Genomic DNA, 15,949 nt, shown 5'->3' on the forward strand with positions numbered 1-15,949 from the left:
AGTGAGACTATTATAGTCTTAACATATTCAAATATGCTGTAAATCTACAATAACAAAACCGAGAAATTCATCATATAAACCGTGCTTCTAACCACAGGCAACTCTGTCAGTCTATTGCTTCTAGACTTTAAAAGCAACCTTCAACATCGGATTTATACCATGAAATGAATGAATGAATGAGTGAATGAATGGAAAAACAGAAGTCCTATCAGACCAAACTGAGCTCGATACTAAGCTCAGTAGAGGGCGCTAGAGAGACACCACGAGACAAAGGCTTGTTCCCACTTCTGGTCCTGGTAGAGACAGGCAGTAAGAAGGTGAGAATCCAGGTGGAACTTGCCCCAGGCAAAGGTCCAGAATGAAATCTCACAGTAACCTTGCGCTGTGCATGGTGATGACCTTTTCATAGGGACCTCTCTAGACAGTGGCCCAAGGGTTGAACACTTGCAGAGTCATCCACTATACAAGACTCTTTACCCTGGCACCGTGTGTGTTCTGAAGGAAGGCCCAGGTTCCTACTTTGTGTGCATGCCCTGGTTTCTGGCAGCCAGCCTCTAAACTGCATTTTAGAGGGGATATATTGCTTTAGCAGCAACCCTAGATCCTCTAAACAAGCTGACATCACTGAAAGCTAATGGCCAAACCTTACTTTACCCAGCAAGTTCTAAACCCCTTCAGAATTGTCCTTCCTTGGGTATTTTCCCTCATCCCTACAAGGTTAAAACAATCTCTGCATAGTTTATAATTATCTATCCTTTTAAAAAAAAAGAAGAAGAAAGATTTATTTATTTATTATATATAAGGACACTGTAGCTGTCTTTAAACACACCAGAAAAGGGCATCAGATCCCATTACAGATGGCTGTGAGCCACCATGTGGTTGCTGGGAATTGAACTCAGGACGTCAGAAAGAGCAGTCAGTGCTCTTAACCGCTGAGCCATCTCTCCAGTCCTACTTATCTCTTTTTATAGCTAGTATTTCTTTGTGTTAAATTTCCCCTATTGAGGGCATCATATAACTGTATGTCCTGGTTTGACCCAGACTGCTATACCAACAGAAGAGATGATCCAAAGACTCGAAGGTAAGGGAAATTTAGTGGCTAATAAGAAGGGGAAAGCATCAAGTGCTCCTAACCACTGAGCAGCCTCTTGAGGCCAGTACCATCTTAACCCAGCCCTCACGGTACCGTATCTTCAGTATTTCAGCTCTGAGACCGGGCTTCAGCATACTTTTTGCCTGTATCATCTGAGCATGTCTGATGCTGCCAAATCCCAAGTCAAAACGCATTTAAAGAACTCGAACAATAGAATTTAAACAGCATGCCTTCTATCAACTGAGAGCGAAATACATAAGCTCTCGGCATGCATAGCAATTGTATTTATACACAAAATTTGGAGGTGATGTTAAAATTTAAATTTCTTGAACATTATAAAAAGTATAAAAAGACTAAAAAGTATAAAAAGACAAAATAGAAGGTCCAATTTAACAAATAAAAATTATGTCCAAAAATGAGTACAGTCATTATGGTCTACATGCTACCTTTCTTTTTAAAGATTTATGTATTTATTTGTGTGTGTGTGTGTGTGTGTGTGCGCGCGCGCGCACCTGTATATGTGCAGACACGTGCATCTGTATACACACATGTTGGGTGCCCTTCTCTGCCACCCCCTGTCCATTCCTTTTTCTTCCGAGATCTCAAGTTCTTCTCTACTAGGCTGTAAGCCAAAACCTCCAGAATCTCCTGTCTCCATCCCTGCTGGAGTTGAGACTGCAAGCAAGGAATATCTAGCTTGTTACACGGCTGCTGGGGTTAGAACTCTGGTCCTTGTGGTTACACGTGTAGTCACTGGATCACCTCTCCAGTCCTACCTTTGTTTGTTTGTTTGTTTGTTTGTTTGTTTGTTTGTTTGTTGAGGCAGTGTTTCATGTAACCCGGGTAGGGGTTGAACTTGCTCTCTTATTAAGAAGAACCTTGAACTCGTCCACCTCCCCAGGTCTGCCATTACAGTTGTGTACAACCATACCCTTCACCTGTGGTGCTGTGGATCTAGCCCACGGTTGTTGGCATGCCAGGTGAACACTGCACCAGTAGAGCCCAGCCCTTTACAGTCCTTCTCACAAGAATGTTACTGAAATGAGCCGGGTATGGTGGCACACACCTGCATTCCCAGTCCTGGAGTAGCAGAGGCATGAGTTATGGCTGCACATTTGGGGCCAGCTTGTTCTGCATATGGAGTGCCAAGCCACCTAGAGCTATGTCCTGTGACTCTGTCTTGGAAAAAAAAAAAGTCAACCAACAAAAAGAAAAACAGAAAGATGCCACCAAATCTTTCAAAGTGTAAACCTCCATACAGAACAAACACGGTACTCTGAATCGTCATATGAAAATGAATTAAATCTAGAAATTGTAAGCCAAGAGAACAGTAAATCTCAAACAAATTTGAGCAAAGGACTTCAAGATAATACAAAGTGAACAAAAATATAATTAAATGGTTTGATAAAGTTTTAGCACTGTGATCAAAGAAGGTCTCAGTGAATCCCAGGCCCTTAGCTTTCCATCTCTAAGAGGAGTGTAGTTAGCACTCCAGCATCCCGAAGTTCAGTGGGCTGCACCGAACTTTCATCTGTAACCTCCAGTAGCAACCGTCTGACCCCTCTGCTGTTTTCTTCTTATCCAGCCTCTTACTTAAGACTTACATATTCTTATTTTCTATGTATGGGTGTTTTATCTGTGGATGTCTGTGCACTGTGTATCTGGTACCCAAAGAAACCAGAAGATCTCCTGGAGCTGGAGTCACAAATGGTGGTGAGCCACCATGTAGGTGCTGGGAATCAAACCCTGGTCTTCTGAAAAAGCAGCAAGGGCTTTTAACCGCTGAGCTATCTGCCCAGCCCCTTCATCGGGCCTTTAAGAAGCAGGAAGTACCTGGGTTGAGGAAGAATCCACGTAAAGAGCTGCACGACAGTCCATAGCAGACAGATTAGAGACCCTGTCTCAAGAAATCAGGTGAGATGGCCCAGTGGGTAAAATCATTTGCTTCCCAAGCTGACCGAGTTTGATCACCAGAATCCACAGGAAAGTGAGAGAAAAGTTGTCCTCTAACCTCCAGACACATATAGAGTTATGGAATGCACATACCCATACTCTAATAGACATCATGCATGCCTACATACATACATACATGCATATATACATACATATATACATACATATACACACACAAAACAGCAACAATGATAAAGATAATAATAATAAATCAAAGTGGCCTGGAAAGATGGTTCAGCAGCTAAGATACTTGCTACCTCAGTGGTAGAGCGCTTACCTAGGAAGCGCAAGGCCCCGGGTTCGGTCCCCAGCACCGAAAAAAAGAACAAAAAAAAAAAAAAAAAAAGATACTTGCTACCCTTTCAGATGACCAGGCTCAGTTCCCAGCATCTGTGTCAAGTGGCTAGCATTGCCTGTAACTCCAGCTCCAGAGGATCCGACCCCTTCCTCTGGCCTCCACAGGTACCACATGCATATATGCACATACATGCACGTACATATATCCATATACATAAATACACAGAACATTTAAATGCTGATAAATTTAATTCTTTTCAAGATGGACAGTGCCTGAAGAAGAACAGTACCTATGGTAGTCCTCTGTCTCACGCATACATGCACATACACATATGTGTGCAAACATACATGAACTTGAAGGGAAAAAAAACACTTTCCTTGATCCAGCTGGTGAGTGAATGCAAAGCTTAAACGCAGCAGATAACTGATAACTGATTCCATCATCCTTATCACCTGCAGCTGAAACTCACCCTCAGGTCCACAGTTCAAATGGCCCTGTCAGGTACAAGCCAGGCAAGGGCAAGTGACGAGATCACTCAGGCCACCAACGAGCTGCCACAGTGACATTGCCTAGAAAACAGAGATCTCACCTGCTACTATCGCTAATTCACTTGGTTTTCTTCCAAGTCCCAGGACAGTCTGTATTGTTGAGAACCAGGATTGTTGAGAGTCAGTATTGTTGATGGACGGTTATTAGAACTAAGGTTGCCCTCTGGCTGAATATCTTCCGATCCGTCCAGATTCATATCACAGCTATCTGTCAGTGACATCTTGGATGAATGGTAATACGATCACCCATGAAAGATCTTTTCTTCCTAAGTCCCAACCTCAGAAAGGCTTTTGTACACACAGGCTTATGTGTGGTGGGCTGAGGTACTGGTCAGGAAAAACACATTTTTGGATCTTAAGCGAAAAAATAAATAACTTTTTAAGACCCCTAAATCTTAACAGTGGCTTTATGAGAAGAAAAGGGTTGGCCCTGGAAATAGCATGACATTCCAAAACGAGTAGACAGATCTACGTATCTAGCAGAAGAATACGTCAATAACCATCTAGCCGTATTCGTGTGTATTCTGGTGCACAGGGCACATCGGATCCGGGACTCCACAATGAATAAAAGCGAGGTCTTAGACAAGTCACCTAAATGCCTCAGACTTTCCTGTCATCCTCAGTAGAAATGGGAAAATACTATGGAATGCACAGTTTCCGAGCGCTCTGGGGAAGAGAGGAGGCGGCGCGAGGGAGAACATTCCACAAGGTCTCATTGTACTGTGAAGAGGTTGAAGCCGGCCCACTGACGTGCCACTGGGCACACCTCTCAAGATGGTCAGGATTCCTAGACAATTTAAAGTAAAATGCTTTCTGATTGTGAGGGCTTTTGCTTCTGAATTTTCCTTTTTTAAAACTTCTGTTTGGCAGAAATCCATCACCTCAAGCAGTCTGGACAGCTGGGCTATTAGCACCTTGCCTGCTCTGCGTGTGCAGAGAAGTTACCACCTCCTGTGAGGACCAGATCTTGGGCCTGCAGACGAGGACAGCTTCCACAGGCCAGCTCCATTCTTCTTCCAGCTGCCCATCCCCCTCCACAAAGCACCCCCTCCACACATCCCACACCTGTGCTCCCCATCAAAGTAAAAACCCACGCCCACACACACCAGAGAGAATTCCATGGACACGAAAAATATGTATAAAGACATTTCTCTTCTTCCTCTTTCCTTTTCTAAGGCAAGGTCTCATGCAGTCCAGGCTGGCATAAAAATTGCTATGTAGCCAAGGCCGTCCTTAAACTCCTGATCTTCCTGCTTCCATATTTTGAGCTCTAGGATTATAGGCAAGGACCACCATGATTGATTCATGTGGTTCTGTGGCTAGAGGTCAGGGCTTTGTGCTAGCTAGAAAGACCATACCAAGTGGCCAACATCCCCCGCCCCTTGGAGACACCTCTTAAGCCTCACACATTCTTCCTGCGTGCTTCTGCTTAGCAGTTATTACCTTTGCACGTGCCTTTTCCGAAGAAAAGTATTAAGGCCCTCAATCAATTTCATGATAGGAACAAAGAAAACTTACCCTAAAACAACCATAAAATTGACCACTAATAAGGAACTTATAGGCAACTCGTTAAAACTGAATGTGTATCTTCGGAAAATGAGAAAAGGCTGACTCTTCTCTATCATGAATCTTTCAGTGGTCTTTCTTTTAAAAGCTTAAAGGCAAACTGTCTGTAAACAATACTGCAATACGGATCACTTTTTCAAATTTCTATTACAATGTACTAAATAAATCCTGAATTATGAAGTCTAATAACCAAAGGGTCAAGCTTCAAGGGCTTTGCATACATAATTGAAACAACTTACCTAGAAATGATTGGAATTTATTCCTCAGGATTTTATATAACCACTTTCTAATCATTCCATAAAATGACTCAAAACATCAGCTAAAATTTTAAAATGAAATGTATTTTTTTTGAAAAATGAAATATATTTTAAGTCGTTGCCTGTTTAATACACATTAAATAAGACAGTGCTTTTGCCTTTAGAAGGAGCCCATTAAGTGCTAGTTTATATATTTGATATGTTGAATTTAGTACTAAATTTCACATTTTTTATATTAAAAGTAAATTCTGAGAGATATCAAATCTGACTAGATCCATTTGGGTTCCTCAGACCCACCTTGAAATTGTCTTCTACCTGCTTTTTGTTAATTTCAAACATTTATATATCTTGAGCAAGACTTAAAGGGTTGCCTTTAAAACTGCTCTTTACATAAAAGTTTCAGATTCATCTAGACAACTATGAACATAAAATGGAAACCTAAAATTCCTGCTTTATCACTTACTGATAAACCCTCATCGTTTACTTCAGATAGAATGTCTGGAGAGCAGTGGGTCTCAGCCTTCCTACTGGGGCAATCCCTTTAACACAATCCATCCCGTTATTGTGACCTCCAACCACAAAATTAGTTTTGTTGCCACTTCATAACTGTAGTTTTGCTACTGTTATGAATCGCAATGTAAATGTCTTTGAAGGTCAAGGGTTCTCAAGGGGGTCAAGACCGGCAGGTTGAGGACAGGTAGAGCCTTGTCCTGGAAAGTGAAGCTCCCTATTACATCCTCCTTGTTGTCAATATATATCCACTTTCTAATCTCTCCTTTCACTCTTTAAATAACATTTACACGGACAGAGAGGAAATATCCACCGTGAGCCGGATCACCACAGGAACAATGAAATTTCAAGTGGAATGCTCACAAAAACACTTGAAATAGAACAAGACATAAAAATCTTTCCTCCAGGGTACTATGTGCCAAACAGAAACCTGCCTTCTAAATCCTAAGTAAAATCACCAGGCTTGCTTTCTTAATAGAGCTCAGATTCATAGTTTTGTTTTACACACACACACACACACACACACACACAAAACCAACAGTATTCACTTGACCTGATTTCCTCCTTCCACTATGAAATAGTCACCACAAATAATCTGGAAGAAGCAACAGTTAGATTCCTCTCCGGCATATAAGAGAAGTCTCTCTCTCTCTCTCTCTCTCTCTCTCTCTCTCTCTCTCTCTCTCTCTCTCTCTCTCTCTCTCTGACTATCCAGGGAAGAAGTCAAACTCCATTTCTGACACGACTAAGGATTCAAGCCAGGATCACCTGCCTAAGATAGACACAGCTTCCCAGGTCCACAATACTCAAGGAAGAAGATTCATCATCTTATCCACTGCTAGGAAAATCACAGGAATTTTCTTCCTTTAAAAGGACAATTATGTTCATACAAAAAAAAGCAAAAAACAAAAAACCAAAAATCCAAAAGTCAATAAAATTTCCGTTTCCGGTAGTGTTCAGTAGAGTTGCATCTATCCCCCAGCCCCAGCCGCTTTATTGTTCTAAACTCTGCTGGCCTCCCACAAATTCAATTAAGCCTCACAATGAGCAAAGGGACACTTACCTGGCAGGTAAACATTCTCTATTTTGCATTCTCTAAATGCAGACAGGTGCTTTCCTCAGCCACAGAGCCGGACTCCCAGCCACTGGTTGTCGCTCAGCCATGCAGTGGCTGCCAGACTTTATTGCAGACCTGGGTGCCTAGGGATGCCAGTGGCAGCACCAGCCGCTCCCCCTGGGCCAGCTCCCCACCAAGAAGTTTCAAGAGGTGGCTGATTCTAGAAGGCTCGCTGAAGGCAGGGACCTGAGAGTGCGTTTCAAAAAGGCCAGCAGCTGGAGAAGCTGCAAAGATTACCCACGACTAACGGATGTTAGTGCGTCTTTTAAAGACCTAGAAAAGAGTGTGGGAGGGTAGCTAAGAAGTCCACGTGACCACAAACCCGGAGCCGGAGATTTCAGGCACTCCCGCGCCGCGCAACCGGATCCACTGGATGTCGACCTCCAGCCTCTTCACAGTCATCCACTAGGGACACCCCCCTTCCAAGAGACTGACGATGGAGAACCGAGATGGAGCCCGGGAATGGGAATTTCTGACCAGATCCCCAGGAATTCTGGACTTGACTGCGTGCGTCCAGGGACCACACTTCATCTTGTTTCCATACTTTGACCCACGCGCGTGTCATTAAATGCTTAGGTCTGACAACTCTCCTTAAGAAGCATGGGCCAGGCCCCGGGTTCTGGTAATAGCACCGAAATAAGCAGTAATAACGGAGTAATGAAATCAGATCCCTTTCCAGGGAGTGTTAGCTTGAGCCCCAGAAAGGCAAGGGCTGGAGGCGGAGGTTTGAATGCGTGTCTACCAGCGGCTGGCGATGGAAGTGGAGAGAAAAAAAAACAACGAGGGAATTCACCTGGAAAAAATCTGCCTGCGCTTTTACAGGGCTCCTCTCTTCCTTGTCCCAAAGGGTCTCTGGCGCCCCCTGATGGCAGCTCGGATCCTCCCAGCTCCACAGCGTTAACCTGGAAGTGACCCTACTCTACAAAGGCAGGGGATCACGCCTTAGTTTTTTGTTTTTTTTGTTTTTTTTGTTTTTTTTTAAGAAACAATTGGCTTTAAGGCAGTCTGTGGTGGCAAAAGTTAAAAGGAAAACAAATGACCTGTAGGCCGACCTGGTGTCACTCGTGTACCTAATTAGTGGTCAGGCCATCCGCACACATCATGGGGCGTTTATGAAGGGTTTCAAAGATCTACTTTTTTTTTTTTTAAAGATTTATTTAATGAGTACACTGTAGCTGTCTTCAGACACACCAGAAGAGGGCACCGGATCCCATTACAGATGGTTGCAAGCCACCATGTGGTTGCTGGGATTTGAACTCAGAATCTCTGGAAGAGCAGCCAGTGCTCTTAACCTCTGAGCCATCTCTCCAGCCCCAAAGATCTACTTTTTATCTTTTAAATTATGCACACGTGGGCTTGAGGGCACGCGTGCAGATGCCCACGGAGAATATAGGTGTGGGATTCCCTCCTGGGCATGGGTGCTGGGGCAGAACTCAGCTTCTATGCAAGAGCAGCTTGCTATCTTAACAGCAGAGCTGTCTCTTCAGGCCCGGAATGTGTTTCTTGATGGATGGAAATGTAATAGAAGAAAACCAAGGGGTATTTGGAGGGAAACTTGTACAACGCCAACCTCAACATTTCAGGTGTAACCAAAATGCCTTTGGGGACCTTCCTGAGGCCTGGGTTTATGAGTCCCACAGGTAGGCACCACAGACTACACATGTGGAAAAGAACCTACTTTAAAAACTATGAGCAAAGGCTGCCGAAAGCCTCACTGCCCCCATCGTCTTATGTGCACGTTTCAGTTAAGCTAAGAGTCCTGTACTCTTCCCCATTTATAAGGTAAAATGTCATCCTTGAGGGTTAGGAAAGGTAGAGTGGACAGGAGAGGGGCTACCTACTGAGACCATTCCGGTGAGGAAAGGAAAGGGTGAGATTGGTACTCCCCAATCTGCACATCCCTGTACCCTTTCCCGTGTGTCTGTGTGTCCTGTATCACTCAGTCCTTCCTCCTTCTGCCTTGGGTAGCAAAGTTGAAGTAGAGGTCTTAAACAATCAGTTCATTTAATGGTACTTGTTAACAAGATTCATCTGGAGGGAGGCCAGGATGGCTCAACCAATAAATGGACCAGCCAAGCTAGCTGACAGACCTGAGTTTAGTCCACAGAACCCAAGGAAAGCGAAAGGGTTTCCATAAGGTCTGGGCTCAGTTCCAGCACCCACATGGTGGCTCACAATTGCCTGTAACTCCAGTCCCAGGGGAACCAATACTGTCTTCTGACCTCCAGTCACTAGGCGCATATATGGTACATCTACTTACACACATGCCAGCAAAACACCCATACACATAAAAATAAATAACTAAATTTTTTTAAAATGGAAGGAGAGAAGGGAACCAACTCCCAAAGGTTACCCTGACTGCCACCCGAAGTGAGTGGCGTGTGCGCACACACATTCACACACACACACACACACACGTTATATACACAATGTATTCATTTTTAATTTTAAAAATCATCTAGAGTGGAACATCGGCGAAGGAATCTCAACCCAGAGCCAAGAGGCAGGGAAAGGTGGTGTGAGAGGGAGAAAGCTGACCTCTATCAAAGTATCTATACCACGCCAGGCTGCACAGCAGCCCATTTAACCCGTATCCCAGCTCCAAGACGCAGGCGATACCAGCTCCACCTTCCAGATGAGGAACAGAGGCTCACAGAGCTTACAGCCAGCATGCGAAGCTACAAGATGAAAAAGAAGCCCAGTAGCAATCGTGGATTTTATACACAGTGGCCAGTGATGGACATGATGCTTTCGTGTGTGTGTGTGTGTGTGTGTGTGTGTGTGTGTGTGTGTGTGTGCGCGCACATGCTAGATTTCCATTGCTGTGATAAACCCCATGGTCAAAAGCCACTTGGGGAGGAGAAGGTTCCTTTCAGTTTACAATTTGTCATCCCTAACAAAGGGAGTCAAAGCAGGAACCTGGAGACCAGAGCTGATGGGAGACAATGTTGGGGTCCTGCTTACAGACTTGCATCTCCCAGCTTGCCCCCCTGCTGTCATTTACAACCCAGAACCACATACAATGGGCTTTGCCCTCCCCCATCAACCATTAACCAAGAAAATAGCCCACAGGTTTGCCTACAGGCCGTCTTATGGAGGCATTTTCTCAGGTGAAGTTAGCTCTTCTTGGGTGACTGTAGCTTTGTGTCAAGTTGACAAAAAAACTAACCAATGCCTGTATATGTTTTATTTTATAGACAATTGCTATATAAAACACACTCTTTCCCTTCCTTTTTATTTTTTTAATTTTTTAGAAGAATCTCGTTATGTAACACAGGCTAGCCTTGAACTCAGTATGCAGCCCAAGTTGCTTCCAAATTAAAATATGGAATCCCCTTGTCATGTCTCTCCATAGAGCATGCTCAATCATTAACTCTTCCAATTTATGGATGAGAAAACGGATATCCATGAAGATTTAGTGACCTACCTAGGATCACACAACTTGTGAGTGACTGAGAAAGATTTGAACCCAGGACCTAGCCTTAAAGTCCTGTCCTGTGTCTGTTTAAAGCACATATACAAAAGCCAGATGGTGATGGCCCACGCCTTTAATCCTGACACTCGGAAGGCAGAGGCAGGAGGATCTCTATGAGTTAGAGGCCAGCCTGGTCTACAAAGTTCCAGGACAACCAAGGCTACACAAAGAAACCCTGTCTGGAAAAAAAAAACAAAAACAAAAACAAACAAAATTAAAACAATAACAGCAACAAATCCCCACATGTCTACAATGGATCAGCAATAAAGCTGACTCAAGGTTTGCTCTAGCAGAACCCTGATGCCTCCCTCTACGGACAAAACCCTCCTTAGCACCTCTTTCCATTCACTCAGTGCCAGAAGTGGAGCCCTGGGCTGGGTGACGCTTCCTCAGAAAGTGCCCTGCTCACGGGGGCAGCATGTTCTCGCTTCAAAGACCCTCAAACACCCACAGCTTGCTGCTCATTACACAGACGTATCATTGCGGAACATCTGAAGCAAAGAGAATCAACAGAGAAAAGGAAATTGCCTCTGACTCACCCTGTCCGTCAGGAAGGATAATGGGTTCTTTGTCTGCTTAAATGACGGTAAGAAGGGTGATTATCCTCCAGTCCACCTGAGCCATGACCAAAAAAAAAAAAAAAAAAAAAAAGCCAAAGGGACTCATGAGACAGTGGATGCCAATGGTTGGACCAAAAGGCACCCTGGAACCCGTGGTAACAGCGATGCTTAGCAGGGTCACAAGCTTGTCTCTGTCTCATCACCAAGGCGCCTAGCAAAGCGATCACGTGGTGTGACAGGAAAAGGTCTCCGCTACCCTAAGTACCCCATAACAGAGCCTGAAGTCCTTACTAGTAAACCTTCAGGAGCAAAGCACTGAATTATTAAAAGTCAGTTGTGTTACGTATGATGAGCAGCACCGGCTCAATAGCTTGCTTTTGCTGCTGGTTTTTGGTGCTAAGGAGTGAGGCTGGGGCTTGACGATCTTGTGCACCTGCTCTGTCACGGAGCTGCATTCCCAGAACATGCACCACTTTGTAATGAAAGGATATTTTGTCTATCAGCCGGTGCTCATGATGACTAACTAGATTAACTTGGTGCATGACGTGGGCGACAGTGGAGAACGTAAAGAATCCTGTTTATAACAGATATACTTTCTGTAAGGAAGCACAAAAGCAGATTCGCCACTGTCCCGCCCTGCCTCTTCTCTGAAGATGTTCTGCCTGCTTCAAAAGATTTGCGCTCACATGTTGCTAACAGAGGAGTGTGCTAGTGGAGAATTGTCTCTACAACCTCTCAGTTCTGGAAGCTGTGTTAGGCTTCCTATGTGTATAGATATTTGGCCATTCTCAGATTTCTGACGGGGTTGAAGACTGGTAGTCTCATAGACAACCCAAGCTGTTTAGCATTGAGAAAGATAATAAATTTGAAAGGATGGTTTTTCAGATGGCCAGATGGCAAAAGATCTCAAATCAAGATATGTCAGGCATAGAATTATAGTCTTTTAGGATAGATGACAAGATGCTTTAGTTAATGGACAAATTGATGGACTGGGTGCTGAGTGTATCTAATGTTTTACAAATTGTACAATGGTAATAATTGTACTCAATTTATATATAAGTGAAAAGGCTTTTTAACTGGACAAAAGGGGGGAAATGTTGTGGCTTGCCTTAGAGTTATCTGTATTTTGATGCTAATTCCACTGACCCAAGGACAGCTGCCCAGTCACATACTCAGGACTCAGGTGACTTCTCCAGAACCTTCTCCCTATTGAATTTGTAAAATACAGGTGAGGGGCAGGTACAGGATAGAAGGAGGCCTGTCATTGGATGAGTTGGAAGGATGGGCGGGAGAAAAGTTTGAAGGAAGGGGAGGAGACTGGAACGGAAAGGGAGAAGAGACAGGAGGGAGAGGGAGAGAAGTCCTGGCAGGTGAAGTTAGGATTCCGCTCTGTGTATTTACAGGTTGTTATGAATGTTCTTAAGGTATGGATGGTACCAGGCTTTGTATGTTTAGGTGGGCAATCATATCTTATCAATTGGATCTAAAAAAAAAAAAAAGACAGCACCGGCTCCATCCGCCCTGTAGACATCGGCCCTCCGGAAGTGCACCCAGCTCCCTGCAGTGTGCAGCCCAACTTTGACACTGACTGTGCTGTCATCTTGTGTCTCTGGCATCCTCCACAATCCCACAGCACCCACTTTGCCCATTCAGGCATTCACAAAGGGATCAGTTTGGAAAAGCTGAGGATGTTTCTCTAAGAAATAATGGAAGAAGTAAAACAAACAAAAGACAGTTCAAGGCAAGAGAGAAAAATCTAATACACAAAACACTGAAGAGGGTGGAGGGACCCTAAAAAAAAAAAAATAACTGCTAGGCAGGAATCACGGGAAGGCACGCCTTTGGAGTGTTGGTCTTTCTGTTCTGTGTGTAGCTGGAGGATTCGGATCCTGAGATGCTCTCTTCTGCTCTAAGGCATAGGACGGGAACTATTCCACACTGTGGATATAACTTGGTCTGTTTTGGGAGGATCCGAAGCGGTAGAAGCCACAGCAGTGGCTTAACACCTTCGTTGATGATGATCAGCAACATGGCATTGCCTAATGTGGCACGGCAGGATCCTCTCCACTGCCCAGACCAACGTGGTGGGAATACACCTTTAATCCCAGAACTCAGGAGGGAGAGGCAGGTAGATCTCTGTGAGTTCTGGGCCAGCCTGGCCAACAAAGTGTGTTCCAAGACAGTCAGGGTTATATAGAGAAACCCTGTCTTGAAAAACCAAAAAAGAAGAAAGATAGACAAACGGGAAGAAAGGGAGAAAAGAAGGAAGGAAGGAAGGAAGGAAGGAAGGAAGGAAGGAAGAAAAAGAAAGAAGAAAAGGAGGAAAGGGAGGAAGGAAGGGAGGAAGAAAGAAAGAGAAAGAGAGAAAGAAAGAGAGAGAAAGAGAGAAAGAAAGAGAGAGGACTTACCAGGGCTGGAGAGATGGCTCAGTGGTTAAGAGCACCGACTGCTCTTCCAGAGGTCCTGAGTTCAAATCCCAGCAACCACATGGTGGCTCACAACCATCTGTAATGAGCTCTGATGCCCTCTTCTGGTGTGTCTGAAGACAGTGACAGTGTACTCACATACATGAAATAAATAAAATCTTTTAAAAAATAAATAAACAAGTAAAGGACTCACCAATGGAAAGTTTTATGTCACACAAAAATAAGGTTTAGTTACAGGAGCTCTGCCTGCAGGGCGGTTTTGAGAGGTCGACCCTGGCTAACCCCGAGCTCTTATCAGGAATAGCATGATGACAGGATGACCCTGGTTAACAGCTGCCCGGGAAAAGCAGTCCTGGTCTGTCCCTGGGTAACCATGACAATATTTTTATATTTCAAATCTCTACATTTGTCCAAACAGCCAAACCTTGGAATTTCTGTCCCTACAAAACATATTTAATGCCTCAAAGCGTAACTTGAGGCCGAGAGACTGTACATGCTGAGGGAGTTTCTGTTCCCGGCCCGGCCCTGTGCGTTAGCCAGAACCAGTGTGTGCTGTTGTTAAAGTTTTCTTAGTTCTCTAGGGTGTGGGGTGATTCTCACTAGGAAGGCTCAGTGCTATTATAACAATGTGAGTTAACACTGGGTGTTGACTTTGAGTAGAGCTCTCGTCTCTGTGGTAAGGAAAGGGAATGTAAGATCTGTTGAGCATATTCCCAGCTCAGGCCTCAGACAGGAGCTTTGCAGAGCTCGCTCCCATGCTTCCCTGGATCCTCCTAGATTCCAAGAGTCTGTCTGTCCCTTTCTACTGATGGGAAAACTGAGGCTCAGAGCTGGGGTGTTCCTATATGCATATGGCTAAACAAAAGCTCCACTTCTAGTTTATTATATACCTGATAACCTTCCACCTTTATGTCTGTTTGCATGTGATGTTTTTTTTTTCTTCCTTCTATGTGACGTAACCTGAAGTGGTGATGTGACTGTCCTGTAGAACTGGGTAGTACCATGCAAAATGTTATCGAGCTCTGCTCTAGACCTGACCGTCACCTACGAGCATAACTATACAACCGAACTCTTTACTGATGTATGTATTTGATTAGCATTCCAGGTGCCAAGGACATAGCAGCAATGGGGACCTAACTTGATATCTGTGTCCTCGGGCCACCAGACAAGATTCCTCTGACTGGTAGTTTAAATGAACCACCTGAGTAAACGGGTTTCTGCAGCCAGCCCCGTGCAAGCCACCCATGCATGTCTCGGTCCTAATCTTTGCTGTCTGTATGGAAGCAGCCATAGTGATTCAGTGCTGCTCCCTGACGCTGGACCTCCACCTGAGTCTCTCGAATGCCTTGCGCTGCTAATAGTCTGGCTGTTTGAAACCAGAGAGCCTGAAGGATGCACATCCCTAGCCTCACCCCCAGCTCCAAAGCAGTGTTCCCAGGTGACCTAGAAGGAAAACTAGCCCTGGTGTGACTGCGCACGCCTGTTTGAGCAGGAGATGACAGCGAGCCTCCAGAAATGATGGCAAATTGTAAGGTGCAATTTCATAAATGACTCAAATGCAATTCTGGAAATGCAATCCTTACCTCTTGTGACTCAGAATAAAACAGTATTAATAACAGGCCAGACAGTGTAACAGTCCCAAAAAATGAGGTCAAGGAGGAGAAGGCTCTAGGCAGACATGGTTTAAGAGGCCACATATTCTAATAAGACTGTCTGACTCCGTAGTTCAATCTGTTTTTTTTAATTGACTTTTTTTTTTACTTTTCCTGTATTTAACATTTTTAAATTTTTCACTCATTAGAGAGAAATACTAGAAATGTCTCATATTGAACCCAAGAAATGGCTCGGTGGATAAAGGCAAATTAACCACCAATAGCCTAAGGTCAGTCCTTGGAACCTACCTGAAAAGGTAGAAGAAAAGAGTCAGCTTCCACAGTTGTCCTCTTGAATTCCACACCTACTCTATGTGTGCATCACACCCACACACACACACACACACACACACACAAGCATGCACATGTATGCACACACAAACTATTAATAAATACAAAGGAAAGAATATATGTTGTCATACTATTAATAAATACAAAGGAAAGAATATATGTTGTCATTTGAATCCATATGAACACTAATAAACATTGCATAA

The 15,949-nt window shown here is 44.1% G+C and overlaps 1 protein-coding gene across 4 annotated transcripts in view; it reads right to left on the bottom strand.

Moving 5' to 3' along the window:
- The window catches only part of Esr2 (estrogen receptor 2), a 54,423-nt gene extending 46,814 nt beyond the window's left edge, over positions 1–7,609 (bottom strand). For 3 of the 4 annotated variants that reach the window (XM_087552290.1, XM_087552292.1, XM_087552291.1), the window contains exon 1: positions 7,289–7,583. The gene's annotated coding sequence lies outside the window, so the exon portion shown is untranslated. 4 annotated transcript variants of the gene reach the window in all.
- Between the last annotated feature and the right edge of the window lie 8,340 nt (positions 7,610–15,949).

This window comes from Rattus norvegicus, chromosome 6, assembly GCF_021556685.1.
Source record: "Rattus norvegicus strain SHRSP/BbbUtx chromosome 6, alternate assembly SHRSP_T2T, whole genome shotgun sequence".
Classification (NCBI taxonomy): domain Eukaryota; kingdom Metazoa; phylum Chordata; class Mammalia; order Rodentia; family Muridae; genus Rattus; species Rattus norvegicus.